This window comes from Oncorhynchus mykiss, chromosome 28 (genome assembly GCF_013265735.2).
Source record: "Oncorhynchus mykiss isolate Arlee chromosome 28, USDA_OmykA_1.1, whole genome shotgun sequence".
NCBI classification, from domain to species: domain Eukaryota; kingdom Metazoa; phylum Chordata; class Actinopteri; order Salmoniformes; family Salmonidae; genus Oncorhynchus; species Oncorhynchus mykiss.
The window spans coordinates 33,583,882-33,599,492 of NC_048592.1; the positions used below are offsets into that span (position 1 = coordinate 33,583,882).

Genomic DNA, 15,611 nt, shown 5'->3' on the forward strand with positions numbered 1-15,611 from the left:
CCCATCTGGAATTTGCACAAACTGCCCTATGGCCAGTCCATTTCTGCAGACCAGCTATGGCAGCTCAGAGTTTTCTGTTGTTTACGCTGCAGTATGTAGTCATTCTGCAGTGCTTTGGTCCAGTGTTTTGTTTTTTTTGCCTGCGGAGTTAAACAACAATCGGAGTCAGATGTCTCTGTGTGTAATGGAAAAGGAGCCTTCTTTGCTCATTCCTTTTCTATCCGTGTTAGGAACAAGGTGAAAGTGAAATGCCGTGGTTAATGCTCCATGGGCATCTCTTTCTGTGTAATTCAATTCAGCAGAATATTATTTTGACTATGTCAAGAAGGTTTTTTGTTAGTTTGAACAAACTCGTTTAAGTACAGTATTTCTGTTTTGAGATTGGTCATTTGTTTTTTTTCAGTTTTCCTCTATTGCTGGGAGGACTATATTTCTCTTGGCCTGGGTAGATGAAGTGCCATTAGGCGAGTTAAAATAGAAGTGTGCTTGTTTGTAGGAAACACACATTACTGACTACCTAGGGGAGTTTATTTTGAAAAATCACATCCAACAGCACGGGTCTCCAGTGAGCTGCTGTCCAGTGCTTTGAGTGAGGGACCCCACCTGCAAGCTCCTATTGGTCGATATCTAATAACGTGGGTGTGGCTGTTCAGTGTGGGCCCCCACCCGCAGTCTATTTGGACGGAGGGAGAAAGGCATGCTCTGAAACCCATCCCCACAACAACAGTACAGCCTGTGCTATGAGAGGATTCTAAATTTGCCAAGCAGCTCAGGCATCCCATTCTCCGTGTTGGTACCTCCCTCTAGGAGACAGACTGACAGACAAGCTGGGCTGAGAGAAGCGACTGGAGAAGTACTGGAACTCAGACTGGAGTGGACACTCTGACATCAGGTTACAGTAGAACACTCTGAACAAGCCGGGGCAGAGTTGGTAAAGGTAAAGTTGGACACTGTTGTTTCTTCCAGTTCTGTGCTGCTTGCTTGTATTATAATAATTCACAAGGTGGATACTACTTGTAGGTGCTGTATGTTTCAGAATATATGTATGTTGTCCTTAATTGTCTTGAATTAAACATGGGTCATTTTAAACTTAGAATTTAAATAACAAGTAGATAGCAAAGGGGTTATTCAGTTGTCCGAGAATCAGGTATACAGGTTGGACTTGGAGCCCTTACAGTTATTCATCGGACTGTCTGACAGACAGTCGACTTTTAGAGGTCAGATGTCTACCACACCCCTCACTCACTCACACACACAAACTCTCTCTCTCACACACACACACACACACGCTTTCTATTTGAGCCTAACCATTTAAAATACCATGTTGTTTTTCTTCCTTGCGTGAAAGCCCCACTGGCAGCTGTTTCATCCTATTGGCTTTAGCACTATGTCCTGCTGCACACGGAGAGGAGACCCTGTTGTTGTTATTTTAGTTGATTTATTTGACCATTTTGAACACAATACAACCACACACGTGGATACAGAACAATGGTATTACAATTCATTGAGGATGACACAAAAACAGTTGTAAAACGTATTTCCATTGGGGATATATACACATATCAATCAAAATACATCTCAAACACAATAGGGAGGAAACTGTTAAAATAAAAAAATGGATTACCAAGTGACAGTAAGTTAATTGAAGCAATTATTCTTTCTTTTAGGCTGTGCAGTTTTAAAGCATTTTGCCCATAAACCATTTCTTAAGGTATGGACTTGATATGGTTTGGTATGGATTTGATATGGTTTGGTATGGATTTGATATGGTTTGGTATGGATGGGATATATGTTAAATGGTTTGGTATGGATGGGATATATGTTAAATGGTTTGGTATGGATGGGATATATGTTAAATGGTTTGGTATGGATGGGATACATGTTAAATGGTTTGGTATGGATGGGATACATGTTAAATGGTTTGGTATGGATGGGATACATGTTAAATGGTTTGGTATGGATGGGATACATGTTAAATGGTTTGGTATGGATGGGATACATGTTAAATGGTTTGGTATGGATGGGATACATGTTAAATGGTTTGGTATGGATGGGATACATTTGATATGGTTTGGTACGGATTTGATATGGTTTGGTATGGATGGGATACATGTTAAATGGTTTGGTATGGATGGGATACATGTTAAATGGTTTGGTATGGATGGGATACATGTTAAATGGTTTGGTATGGATGGGATATATGTTAAATGGTTTGGTATGGATGGGATACATGTTAAATGGTTTGGTATGGATGGGATACACGTTAAATGGTTTGGTATGGATGGGATACATGTTAAATGGTTTGGTATGGATGGGATATATGTTAAATGGTTTGGTATGGATGGGATACATGTTAAATGGTTTGGTATGGATGGGATACATTTGATATGGTTTGGTACGGATTTGATATGGTTTGGTATGGATGGGATACATGTTAAATGGTTTGGTATGGATGGGATACATGTTAAATGGTTTGGTATGGATGGGATACATGTTAAATGGTTTGGTATGGATGGGATATATGTTAAATGGTTTGGTATGGATGGGATACATGTTAAATGGTTTGGTATGGATGGGATACATTTGATATGGTTTGGTACGGATTTGATATGGTTTGGTATGGATGGGATATATGTTAAATGGTTTGGTATGGATGGGATATATGTTAAATGGTTTGGTATGGATGGGATACATGTTAAATGGTTTGGTATGGATGGGATACATGTTAAATGGTTTGGTATGGATGGGATACATGTTAAATGGTTTGGTATGGATGGGATATATGTTAAATGGTTTGGTATGGATGGGATACATGTTAAATGGTTTGGTATGGATGGGATACATGTTAAATGGTTTGGTATGGATGGGATACATGTTAAATGGTTTGGTATGGATGGGATACATGTTAAATGGTTTGGTATGGATGGGATACATTTGATATGGTTTGGTATGGATGGGATATATGTTAAATGGTTTGGTATGGATGGGATACATGTTAAATGGTTTGGTATGGATGGGATACATGTTAAATGGTTTGGTATGGATGGGATACATGTTAAATGGTTTGGTATGGATGGGATATATGTTAAATGGTTTGGTATGGATGGGATACATGTTAAATGGTTTGGTATGGATGGGATACATGTTAAATGGTTTGGTATGGATGGGATACATTTGATATGTTTTGGTACGGATTTGATATGGTTTGGTATGGATTTGATATGGTTTGGTACGGATTTGATATGGTTTGGTATGGATTTGATATGGTTTGGTATGGATTTGATATGGTTTGGTATGGATGGGATATATGTTAAATGGTTTGGTATGGATGGGATATATGTTAAATGGTTTGGTATGGATGGGATATATGTTAAATGGTTTGGTATGGATGGGATATATGTTAAATGGTTTGGTATGGATGGGATATATGTTAAATGGTTTGGTATGGATGGGATATATGTTAAATGGTTTGGTATGGATGGGATATATGTTAAATGGTTTGGTATGGATGGGATATATGTTAAATGGTTTGGTATGGATGGGATATATGTTAAATGGTTTGGTATGGATGGGATACATGTTAAATGGTTTGGTATGGATGGGATATATGTTAAATGGTTTGGTATGGATGGGATACATGTTAAATGGTTTGGTATGGATGGGATACATGTTAAATGGTTTGGTATGGATGGGATACATGTTAAATGGTTTGGTATGGATGGGATACATGTTAAATGGTTTGGTATGGATGGGATACATGTTAAATGGTTTGGTATGGATGGAATACATGTTAAATGGTTTGGTATGGATGGGATACATGTTAAATGGTTTGGTATGGATGGGATACATGTTAAATGGTTTGGTATGGATGGGATACATGTTAAATGGTTTGGTATGGATGGGATACATTTGATATGGTTTGGTATGGATTTGATATGGTTTGGTACGGATTTGATATGGTTTGGTATGGATTTGATATGGTTTGGTATGGATTTGATATGGTTTGGTATGGTATGGGTTTGGTACGGATTTGATATGGTTTGGTATGGATTTGATACGGATGGATTTTATATGGTTTGGTATGGTATAGATGGGATACATTTTATTTGGTTTGGTACGGATTTCATATGGTTTGGTATGGATTTCATATGGTTTGGTACAGATTTCATATGGTTTGGTACGGATTTCATATGGTTTGGTATGGATTTCATATGGTTTGGTACGGATTTCATATGGTTTGGTACGGATTTCATATGGTTTGGTATGGTATGGGTTTGATATGGTTTGGTATGGGTTTGATATGGTTTGGTACGGATTTCATATGGTTTGGTATGGTATGGGTTTGATATGGTTTGGTATGGATTTCATATGGTTTGGTACGGATTTCATATGGTTTGGTACGGATTTCATATGGTTTGGTATGGTATGGGTTTGATATGGTATGGTATGGGTTTGATATGGTTTGGTATGGGTTTGATATGGTTTGGTACGGATTTCATATGGTTTGGTATGGTATGGGTTTGATATGGTTTGGTATGGGTTTGATATGGTTTGGTATGGATTTCATATGGTTTTGGATTTGAGATAGTTTAGTATATCTTCTCATTCTAATGTAAAACCAAGAGGGCAGCATCATCCTCATACTTGAACAGGCAGAGTCCATGAACAGGCAGAGTCCATGAACAGGCAGAGTCCATGAACAGGCAGAGTCCATGAACAGGAAGAGTCCATGAACAGGAAGAGTCCATGAACAGGAAGAGTCCATGAACAGGAAGAGTCCATGAACAGGAAGAGTCCATGAACAGGAAGAGTCCATGAACAGGAAGAGTCCATGAACAGGAAGAGTCCATGTCAAAAGCAAAGGTCTCAAAATGTTGAAGAGATAGCAGAATTATCTAAATTCTCTAGAACACACAGAACAGAGTCATTAGAACACAGAACAGAGGCATTAGAACACAGAACAGAGACATTAGAACACACAGAAAAGAGACATTAGAACACAGAACAGAGGCAATAGAACACAGAACAGAGACATTAGAACACACAGAAAAGAGACATTAGAACACAGAATACAGACATTAGAACACAGAGAACACTACAGAACCACAGGGAATCAAACTGGATGGAGGGAGAGAAAGAGTGCATGTGTGAGAGAGTGACAGATACAGGAAGTTGGGAGAAGAGAAAGACAGTGGTTGGTTAGGGGCGGTTGGAGTCCAACAAGTTGGCTTGAGTTTCTAAACCAACTCCAAATAGAAGACAAGGAATAGAGTTATGTACTGGAAATACCACATAGTCAGCATGGCCAAACTGGACGAAGAAAATATCCCTTTTCCTGACAACAGAACAGAGATGAGAAAGTCATTGCGCCCTCCAGTTGTAGAGTACGTCCCAAAAGGCACCCTAATCCCTATCTAGTGCACAACTTTTGACCAGAGCCTTATGGGTTGAAAGTAGTGCACCAAATGGGGAAGGGAGGTCATTTGGGATGCATCATTAGTAAAACTAACACATGACCTTCTGTTCTACCCACTAGGGTGCCATGAGTGAAGAGAAAACAATCACCTGGATGTAGAAGTGGGATGGATTGCTTTGTTATTAATGGAACCATTCATTCATTCCAGTCCACAACACTTTGTAAGTAGCACTTCAGAGTGAATCACAAATAAAATGCACACACACCACCACCGCCACAGCTAAAGGGTCAATCTGCAGTAGGTACATCTATTTTTGGACTATGTACCCATTGATTCTTGAAGAATATAACTTATAAATGGCTCATGAGCTTAGTTCAACAGTCGTACCCCATCAGAACCCAAAATATAAGCTTGTTTTACCCCAATGTTTGTAAACAAAGTAAATGTTTGTTTTTTCAAACACTAAAAATCCTCTAAACATGGTTAAAACTATCTTTTTGATATCATGGATGGTCAGTCCTTGCATCCATAGTGGTCTATGAGAGTGGTTCCATTTCTCCAGTCCCATCCCTCAGCTTTTTAGTGAACCAGTGGTGGTTCGTTCTTGTTTTGCTTTGTTATTGTTTCAACTGCTGATTGGCGCTTTAAGGAAAGAGAGAGAAGAACATCTGATCTTATCAGAGGAACCAGTCCAGGAACAGCTGAGATACCAGGAATCTTCTGGACTCATATGTTGATGACAGCTTTATGTCTTCTACGACATTCTCCACAAAGCTTGTGTGAGAGCCCAATTCCCAACCCTTTGTCTTACTGTAGCAACTTATGTAGCCTGGTCCCAGATCTGTTTGTGCTTGCCAACAATGGTCAGTGTCACCATACATTATAGGTGTTAATACAAATAGATCTGGGACCAGGCTAACTTCAAAGTGTTCTAGAACAAAAATCTAAACAATGTGTCTGTGTCCCCATTATGGATCTAAAACCAGCAACTAAAATGGTGGCCTTAGTGTTCTAGAACATATCATAAACCAGCAACTAAAATGGTGGCCTTAGTGTTCAAGAACATATCTAAAACCAGCAACTAAAATGGTGGCCTTAGTGTTCAAGAACATATCTAAAACCAGCAACTAAAATGGTGGCCTTAGTGTTCAAGAACATATCTAAAACCAGCAACTAAAATGGTGGCCTTAGTGTTCAAGAACATATCATAAACCAGCAACTACAATGGTGGCCTTAGTGTTCAAGAACATATCTAAAACCAGCAACTAAAATGGTGGCCTTAGTGTTCAAGAACATATCTAAAACCAGCAACTAAAATGGTGGCCTTAGTGTTCAAGAACATATCTAAAACCAGCAACTAAAATGGTGGCCTTAGTGTTCAAGAACATATCATAAACCAGCAATTAAAATGGTGGCTTAGTGTTCAAGAACATATCTATAACCAGCAACTAAAATGGTGGCTTAGTGTTCAAGAACATATCATAAACCAGCAACTAAAATGGTGGCCTTAGTGTTCTAGAACATATCATAAACCAGCAACTAAAATGGTGGCTTAGTGTTCAAGAACATATCATAAACCAGCAACTAAAATGGTGGCCTTAGTGTTCTAGAACATATCATAAACCAGCAACTAAAATGGTGGCCTTAGTGTTCAAGAACATATCTAAAACCAGCAACTAAAATGGTGGCCTTAGTGTTCAAGAACATATCATAAACCAGCAACTAAAATGGTGGCTTAGTGTTCAAGAACATATCTAAAACCAGCAACTAAAATGGTGGCCTTAGTGTTCAAGAACATATCATAAACCAGCAACTAAAATGGTGGCCTTAGTGTTCTAGAACATATCATAAACCAGCAACTAAAATGGTGGCCTTAGTGTTCAAGAACATATCTAAAACCAGCAACTAAAATGGTGGCCTTAGTGTTCAAGAACATATCATAAACCAGCAATTAAAATGGTGGCTTAGTGTTCAAGAACATATCATAAACCAGCAACTAAAATGGTGGCCTTAGTGTTCTAGAACATATCATAAACCAGCAACTAAAATGGTGGCTTAGTGTTCAAGAACATATCATAAACCAGCAACTAAAATGGTGGCCTTAGTGTTCTAGAACATATCATAAACCAGCAACTAAAATGGTGGCCTTAGTGTTCAAGAACATATCTAAAACCAGCGACTAAAATGGTGGCCTTAGTGTTCAAGAACATATCATAAACCAGCAACTAAAATGGTGGCTTAGTGTTCAAGAACATATCTAAAACCAGCAACTAAAATGGTGGCCTTAGTGTTCAAGAACATATCATAAACCAGCAACTAAAATGGTGGCCTTAGTGTTCTAGAACATATCATAAACCAGCAACTAAAATGGTGGCCTTAGTGTTCAAGAATATATCTAAAACCAGCAACTAAAATGGTGGCCTTAGTGTTCTAGAACATATCATAAATCAGCAACTAAAATGGTGGCCTTAGTGTTCTAGAACATATCATAAACCAGAAACTAAAATGGTGGCCTTAGTGTTCTAGAACATATCATAAACCAGCAACTAAAATGGTGGCCTTAGTGTTCTAGAACATATCATAAATCAGCAACTAAAATGGTGGCCTTAGTGTTCTAGAACATATCATAAACCAGAAACTAAAATGGTGGCCTTAGTGTTCTAGAACATATCATAAACCAGCAACTAAAATGGTGGCCTTAGTGTTCTAGAACATATCATAAACCAGCAACTAAAATGGTGGCCTTAGTGTTCTAGAACATATCATAAACCAGCAACTAAAATGGTGGCCTTAGTGTTCAAGAACATATCATCTTAGGGAGGCGACCGTTTTAACAGTGTCATGAGTTCAAATTTAATTTGCGTTTTTTAAGAATGCTGTGGCTGGAGATTTTTGGTTTGTAACGATGTGAGGAGAAACCAATGCATTTATACACAGGACAGAGCAGTGGTGGGAACAGGAAGAGAAACAAAGCCCTCAAATTGGCCCCAAAATTGCAATTGAAAAATATTGAGACTTCTTTCTTTGAATACCTTTACAATGGGGAAAAGGCTTTAAGGGCCATACACACCAAGGACGATAACTATAGCGATAAATTATACATACTGTAACTATAAACATTGACGAGCATCCACACCAGCGGACAGTTTATTGTTTATTGTTCTGCAGTAGGGGAGAGTGGGGTAAGTTAGGCCGAAGGGGTAAGTTGAGCCAAAGGGGTAATTTGAGCCATCCTTGTCTCTAGATCAAAAAAAACGTTTTTTCATCAAGTCACATGAATATATTTTGTTAGATGATACTTGTATCAAAAACAAATTAGATCATTTTAAGATTGTTCTATACATCAGTTGGGGTCTCTATACGTTTTAATATTAGGACCTAAACCTAGCCTGAATGTGCATACTGTACTTATAGCTGTGTGGGCTAATATATCTAAATGTTTGCCTTGGGGTAAGTTGAGTCAATGGCCATGGGGTTAGTTGAGCCAATGGCCATGGGGTAAGTTGAGCCAATGGCCATGGGGTAAGTTGAGCCAATGGCCATGGGGTAAGTTGAGCCAATGGCCATGGGGTAAGTTGAGCCAATGGCCATGGGGTATATTGAGCCCATGGCCATGGGGTAAGTTGAGCCAATGGCCATGGGGTAAGTTGAGCCAATGGCCATGGGGTAAGTTGAGCCAATGGCCATGGGGTAAGTTGAGCCAATGGCCATGGAGTAAATTGAGCCAATGGCCATGGGGTTAGTTGAGCCAATGGCCATGGGGTTAGTTGAGCCAATGGCCATGGGGTAAGTTGAGCCAATGGCCATGGGGTAAGTTGAGCCAATGGCCATGGGGTAAGTTGAGCCAATGGCCATGGGGTAAGTTGAGCCAATGGCCATGGGGTAAGTTGAGCCAATGGCCATGGGGTAAGTTGAGCCAATGGCCATGGGGTAAGTTGAGCCAATGGCCATGGGGTAAGTTGAGCCAATGGCCATGGGGTAAGTTGAGCCAATGGCCATGGGGTAAGTTGAGCCAATGGCCATGGGGTAAGTTGAGCCAATGGCCATGGGGTAAGTTGAGCCAATGGCCATGGGGTAAGTTGAGCCAATGGCCATGGGGTAAATTGAGCCAATGGCCATGGGGTTAGTTGAGCCAATGGCCATGGGGTTAGTTGAGCCAATGGCCATGGGGTAAGTTGAGCCAATGGCCATGGGGTAAGTTGAGCCAATGGCCATGGGGTAAGTTGAGCCAATGGCCATGGGGTAAGTTGAGCCAATGGAAAATTGAGCAAGTTGAAGTTTTTTCTTCCCAGGCATAATGTAAGGCCTTATTGCTGGGATGTGAGGTAACAACAGGGCCTGGCCTATGTTAAGTGTTTACGTTTTTTTTTTAAGTACAAAGACAGTTAAAGTCATGTCTGTAGCTATAACACCATAGTTAAAGTCATGTCTGTAGCTATACACCATAGTTAGTCATGTCTGTAGCTATAACACCATAGTTAAAGTCATGTCTGTAGCTATAACACCATAGTTAAAGTCATGTCTGTAGCTATACACCATAGTTAGTCATGTCTGTAGCTATAACACCATAGTTAAAGTCATGTCTGTAGCTATAACACCATAGTTAAAGTCATGTCTGTAGCTATACACCATAGTTAAAGTCATGTCTGTAGCTATACACCATAGTTAAAGTCATGTCTGTAGCTATAACACCATAGTTAAAGTCATGTCTGTAGCTATACACCATAGTTAGTCATGTCTGTAGCTATAACACCATAGTTAAAGTCATGTCTGTAGCTATAACACCATAGTTAAAGTCATGTCTGTAGCTATACACCATAGTTAAAGTCATGTCTGTAGCTATAACACCATAGTTAAAGTCATGTCTATAGCTATACACCATAGTTAAAGTCATGTCTGTAGCTATAACACCATAGTTAAAGTCATGTCTATAGCTATACACCATAGTTAAAGTCATGTCTGTAGCTATACACCATAGTTAAAGGCATGTCTGTAGCTATAACACCATAGTTAAAGTCATGTCTGTAGCTATACACCATAGTTAAAGGCATGTCTGTAGCTATAACACCATAGTTAGTCATGTCTGTAGCTATAACACCATAGTTAAAGTCATGTCTGTAGCTATAACACCATAGTTAAAGTCATGTCTGTAGCTATAACACCATAGTTAAAGTCATGTCTGTAGCTATAACACCATAGTTAAAGTCATGTCTGTAGCTATACACCATAGTTAAAGTCATGTCTGTAGCTATACACCATAGTTAAAGTCATGTGTGTAGCTATAACACCATAGTTAAAGTCATGTCTGTAGCTATACACCATAGTTAAAGTCAGGTCTGTAGCTATACACCATAGTTAAAGTCAGGTCTGTAGCTATACACCATAGTTAGTCATGTTTGTAGCTATAACACCGTAGTTAAAGTCATGTCTGTAGCTATAACACCATAGTTGACCAAAGTCAATCTGGCGACATCATGATGATGTCCTACTAATTATTTGCCTCCTTTTGAAATGTCATTGTATTGCCAAGCCACAATAATGCACTTCTGATGAAATCTGCATTGAGTAGAATGCATCAGTCCAAAACAATATTGTGAAAAAACATGAAACCCATGAATACACCACAGTTAAAGTTCTTATGTAGCTATGCACCACAGTTAAAGTTTCTAATTAGCTATGCACCACAGTTAAAGTTTCTAATTAGCTATGCACCACAGTTAAAGTTTCTAATTAGCTATGCACCATAGTTAAAGTTTCTAATTAGCTATGCACCATAGTTAAAGTTTCTAATTAGCTATGCACCATAGTTAAAGTTTCTAATTAGCTATGCACCACAGTTAAAGTTTCTAATTAGCTATGCACCACAGTTAAAGTTTCTAATTAGCTATGCACCACAGTTAAAGTTTCTAATTAGCTATGCACCACAGTTAAAGTTTCTAATTAGCTATGCACCACAGTTAAAGTTCTTATGTAGCTATGCACCATAGTTAAAGTTTCTAATTAGCTATGCACCACAGTTAAAGTTCTTATGTAGCTATGCACCATAGTTAAAGTTTCTAATTAGCTATGCACCACAGTTAAAGTTTCTAATTAGCTATGCACCACAGTTAAAGTTTCTAATTAGCTATGCACCATAGTTAAAGTTTCTAATTAGCTATGCACCACAGTTAAAGTTTCTAATTAGCTATGCACCATAGTTAAAGTTTCTAATTAGCTATGCACCACAGTTAAAGTTTCTAATTAGCTATGCACCACAGTTAAAGTTTCTAATTAGCTATGCACCACAGTTAAAGTTTCTAATTAGCTATGCACCACAGTTAAAGTTTCTAATTAGCTATGCACCACAGTTAAAGTTTCTAATTAGCTATGCACCACAGTTAAAGTTTCTAATTAGCTATGCACCACAGTTAAAGTTTCTAATTAGCTATGCACCATAGTTAAAGTTTCTAATTAGCTATGCACCATAGTTAAAGTTTCTAATTAGCTATGCACCATAGTTAAAGTTTCTAATTAGCTATGCACCATAGTTAAAGTTTCTAATTAGCTATGCACCATAGTTAAAGTTTCTAATTAGCTATGCACCACAGTTAAAGTTTCTAATTAGCTACGCACCATAGTTAAAGTTTCTAATTAGCTACGCACCATAGTTAAAGTTTCTAATTAGCTATGCACCATAGTTAAAGTTTCTAATTAGCTATGCACCATAGTTAAAGTTTCTAATTAGCTATGCACCATAGTTAAAGTTTCTAATTAGCTATGCACCATAGTTAAAGTTTCTAATTAGCTATGCACCACAGTTAAAGTTTCTAATTAGCTATGCACCACAGTTAAAGTTTCTAATTAGCTATGCACCACAGTTAAAGTTTCTAATTAGCTATGCACCATAGTTAAAGTTTCTAATTAGCTATGCACCATAGTTAAAGTTTCTAATTAGCTATGCACCATAGTTAAAGTTTCTAATTAGCTATGCACCATAGTTAAAGTTTCTAATTAGCTATGCACCATAGTTAAATATCTTATGTAGCTATGCACCATAGTTAAAGTTTCTAATTAGCTATGCACCATAGTTAAAGTTTCTAATTAGCTACGCACCATAGTTAAAGTTTCTAATTAGCTATGCACCATAGTTAAATATCTTATGTAGCTATGCACCATAGTTAAAGTTTCTAATTAGCTATGCACCATAGTTAAAGTTTCTAATTAGCTATGCACCATAGTTAAAGTTTCTAATTAGCTATGCACCATAGTTAAATATCTTATGTAGCTATGCACCATAGTTAAAGTTTCTAATTAGCTATGCACCATAGTTAAAGTTTCTAATTAGCTATGCACCATAGTTAAAGTTTCTAATTAGCTATGCACCATAGTTAAAGTTTCTAATTAGCTATGCACCATAGTTAAAGTTTCTAATTAGCTATGCACCATAGTTAAATATCTTATGTAGCTATGCACCATAGTTAAAGTTTCTAATTAGCTATGCACCATAGTTAAAGTTTCTAATTAGCTATGCACCATAGTTAAAGTTTCTAATTAGCTATGCACCATAGTTAAAGTTTCTAATTAGCTATGCACCACAGTGTGGCAAATCGTTTGGGGGAAGTCCGACCAAGACTCGAACCAAGATCCAGCAAATGTCAAGCCAACACCTTAAGCGTTATGCCAAGACATCTGAACCGCTTGAGGAGGTCCCTATGTGATAGTTTAAGGCCGTTACAATGGGAACAGTCATGTACAGTACATAGCTTCATACAGCGGCCTCATCCTGGATGCTGATTGGTTAAAACGGCATTCCGTCTCGGGGTTAACAACATCCGGACCATTATATCCTCCAATCACCTGCTTCTCGGGCATTATCACTTGATCACACCACAGAATAGATAGACATGTGTGTACGGTTTAGTATCTTAGAGGTAACAGAGCGTCTCAGTCAACACCCTGCTCTCCCTCTCTTCACTAACTCCTAAGACAGTTTGTTTTGATTGACATTTTCCCTTCTCTTTCCTTCCTAAGATGTCTCTGTTTGTTTCACCCCATTGAAGATACTAGAGTATTCTGTCAACAGTCACCTGTGAACATTAAGATTACGTGCCTTGGTCTATACCCTCTGCTGTCACAGCCCCAGGCCTGATCAGGTGTTCAAAGACTACTTTCATCTCAGTGAAAAGGCCTGGCACCACAATGTCTCCATCTACCTTCGTACTGTGATTTGTATTGTTTGTTTATACTGGGGGGCAATTGGTGTCAGCGATGATGTGTGTAGCCTGGGGAATAAGGGATAAGTCACACGTTGTGTGTGGATTGTTGTGGGTCACAGGTTGTGTGTGGATTGTTGTGGGTCACAGGTTGTGTGTGGATTGTTGTGGGTCACAGGTTGTGTGTGGATTGTTGTGGGTCACAGGTTGTGTGTGGATTGTTGTGGGTCACAGGTTGTGTGTGGATTGTTGTGGGTCACAGGTTGTGTGTGGATTGTTGTGGGTCACAGGTTGTGTGTGGATTGTTGTGGGTCACACGTTGTGTGTGGATTGTTGTGGGTCACAGGTTGTGTGTGGATTGTTGTGGGTCACACGTTGTGTGTGGATTGTTGTGGGTCACATGTTGTGTGTTGTGTGTGTGTAACAAGAACTGTGTGTGGATTGTTGTGGGTCACACGTTGTGTGTTGTGTGTGTGTAACAAGAACTGTGTGTGGATTGTTGTGGGTCACACGTTGTGTGTTGTGTGTGTGTAACAAGAACTGTGTGTGGATTGTTGTGGGTCACACGTTGTGTGTTGTGTGTGTGTAACAAGAACTGTGTGTGGATTGTTGTGGGTCACACGTTGTGTGTTGTGTGTGTGTAACAAGAACTGTGTGTAACAATACATTCCATTGACACAGTACATTTTTTATTAAATGTATTTAACCTTTATTTAACTAGGCAAGTCAGTTAAGAACAAATTCTTATTTACAATGACGGCCTACCAAAAGGCAAAAGGCCTCCTTTTGGGACGGGGGCTGGGATTAAGCAACACATGACAACACAGCATGGTAGCGATACAACATGGGAGCAGCACAACATGGTAGCAGCACAAAACATGGTACAATACATCACGTGAAGCAACCACAACTGTCAGTAAGAGTGTTCATGATTGAGTATTTGAATGAAGAGATGGAGATAAAAACTGTCCAGTTTATCTTATTTTATTTACAGTAGTGTGCACATGTAAGTGATCTTTCTGAATGTATGCACAGTATGTTCTGTATGCATGGAGAGTGTGTGTGTGTGTGCACGTCTGTTATTGTGCTTATCGCCTGTGTGTAGGGCGTCATTCACAGCGGGACTGTTCAGTCAGTGGTGTTTCTCTGTTTACTGCATAGCTGACATTGTTTGGGTCTGTGGCTGCGTGTGGCTGTCACTGTGGTCCTCCAAGAGGCCAGAGACTCTAGCACCTACCCACTGAGGGGTCTGGAGAGAGAGGGGTGTTTAGAGTCTAGCACCTACCCACTGAGGGGTCTGGAGAGAGAGGGGGTTTAGAGTCTAGCACCTACCCACTGAGGGGTCTGGAGAGAGAGGGGATTTAGAGTCTAGCACCTACCCAATGAGGAGTCTGGAGAGAGAGGGGGTTTAGAGTCTAACACCTACCCACTGAGGGGTCTGGAGAGAGAGGGGGTTTAGAGTCTAGCACCTACCCACTGAGGGGTCTGGAGAGAGAGGGGGGTTTAGGGTTATAGAGGGGAAGGAGGGAGGACGCTTTGGAAGAGGGGAGTGACTAAAAGAAGAGTGATATGGGTGGTCAGGATAGATTAAAAGAAGAGTGAGATGGATAGATATGGGTGGTCAGGATAGATTAAAAGTAGACAAGATGGCTGGAGGACAAGAGGGGAGAATGTAGAATGAGTAAAGAGAGTTGAAGGAGAGAAATATATTGAGGAAGAGAAACAGAGAAAGCAGGGAGGCCGAGAGAGTAGGAGAGACATTTTTATATGTAGGAGTGTATTGGGTTCCCTGGCTATTGGTCTCAACCGTCTAGGAGTTATTTTGAGATCTGTATTTGGACTGGTCTATAATCAGGGGCGGACTGGCCATTTGGCATTTCGGGAAATTACCAGATGGGTTGGTCCATTATCTGGCTAATAATGGGGGCCTCAGGGAAAATAATGGGCCGGTGTGTTAGAAATGCCAAGGCTGATATAATCAAGGGAACATCAGGCCTTTCAC

General features: G+C 39.4%; 1 protein-coding gene across 3 annotated transcripts in view; it reads left to right on the forward strand.

Moving 5' to 3' along the window:
* Positions 1–15,611, forward strand: part of LOC110509039 (KN motif and ankyrin repeat domain-containing protein 4) — a 32,942-nt gene that overhangs the window by 784 nt on the left and 16,547 nt on the right. Inside the window, exons 2-3 of one of the 3 annotated variants that reach the window (XM_021589982.2) lie at positions 808–937; positions 5,537–5,637. The gene's annotated coding sequence lies outside the window, so the exon portion shown is untranslated. Of the gene's footprint in view, positions 1–626; positions 938–5,536; positions 5,638–15,611 lie in introns of those variants that run through there. The other 2 variants (XM_021589984.2, XM_021589983.2) reach the window with 2 other exon arrangements.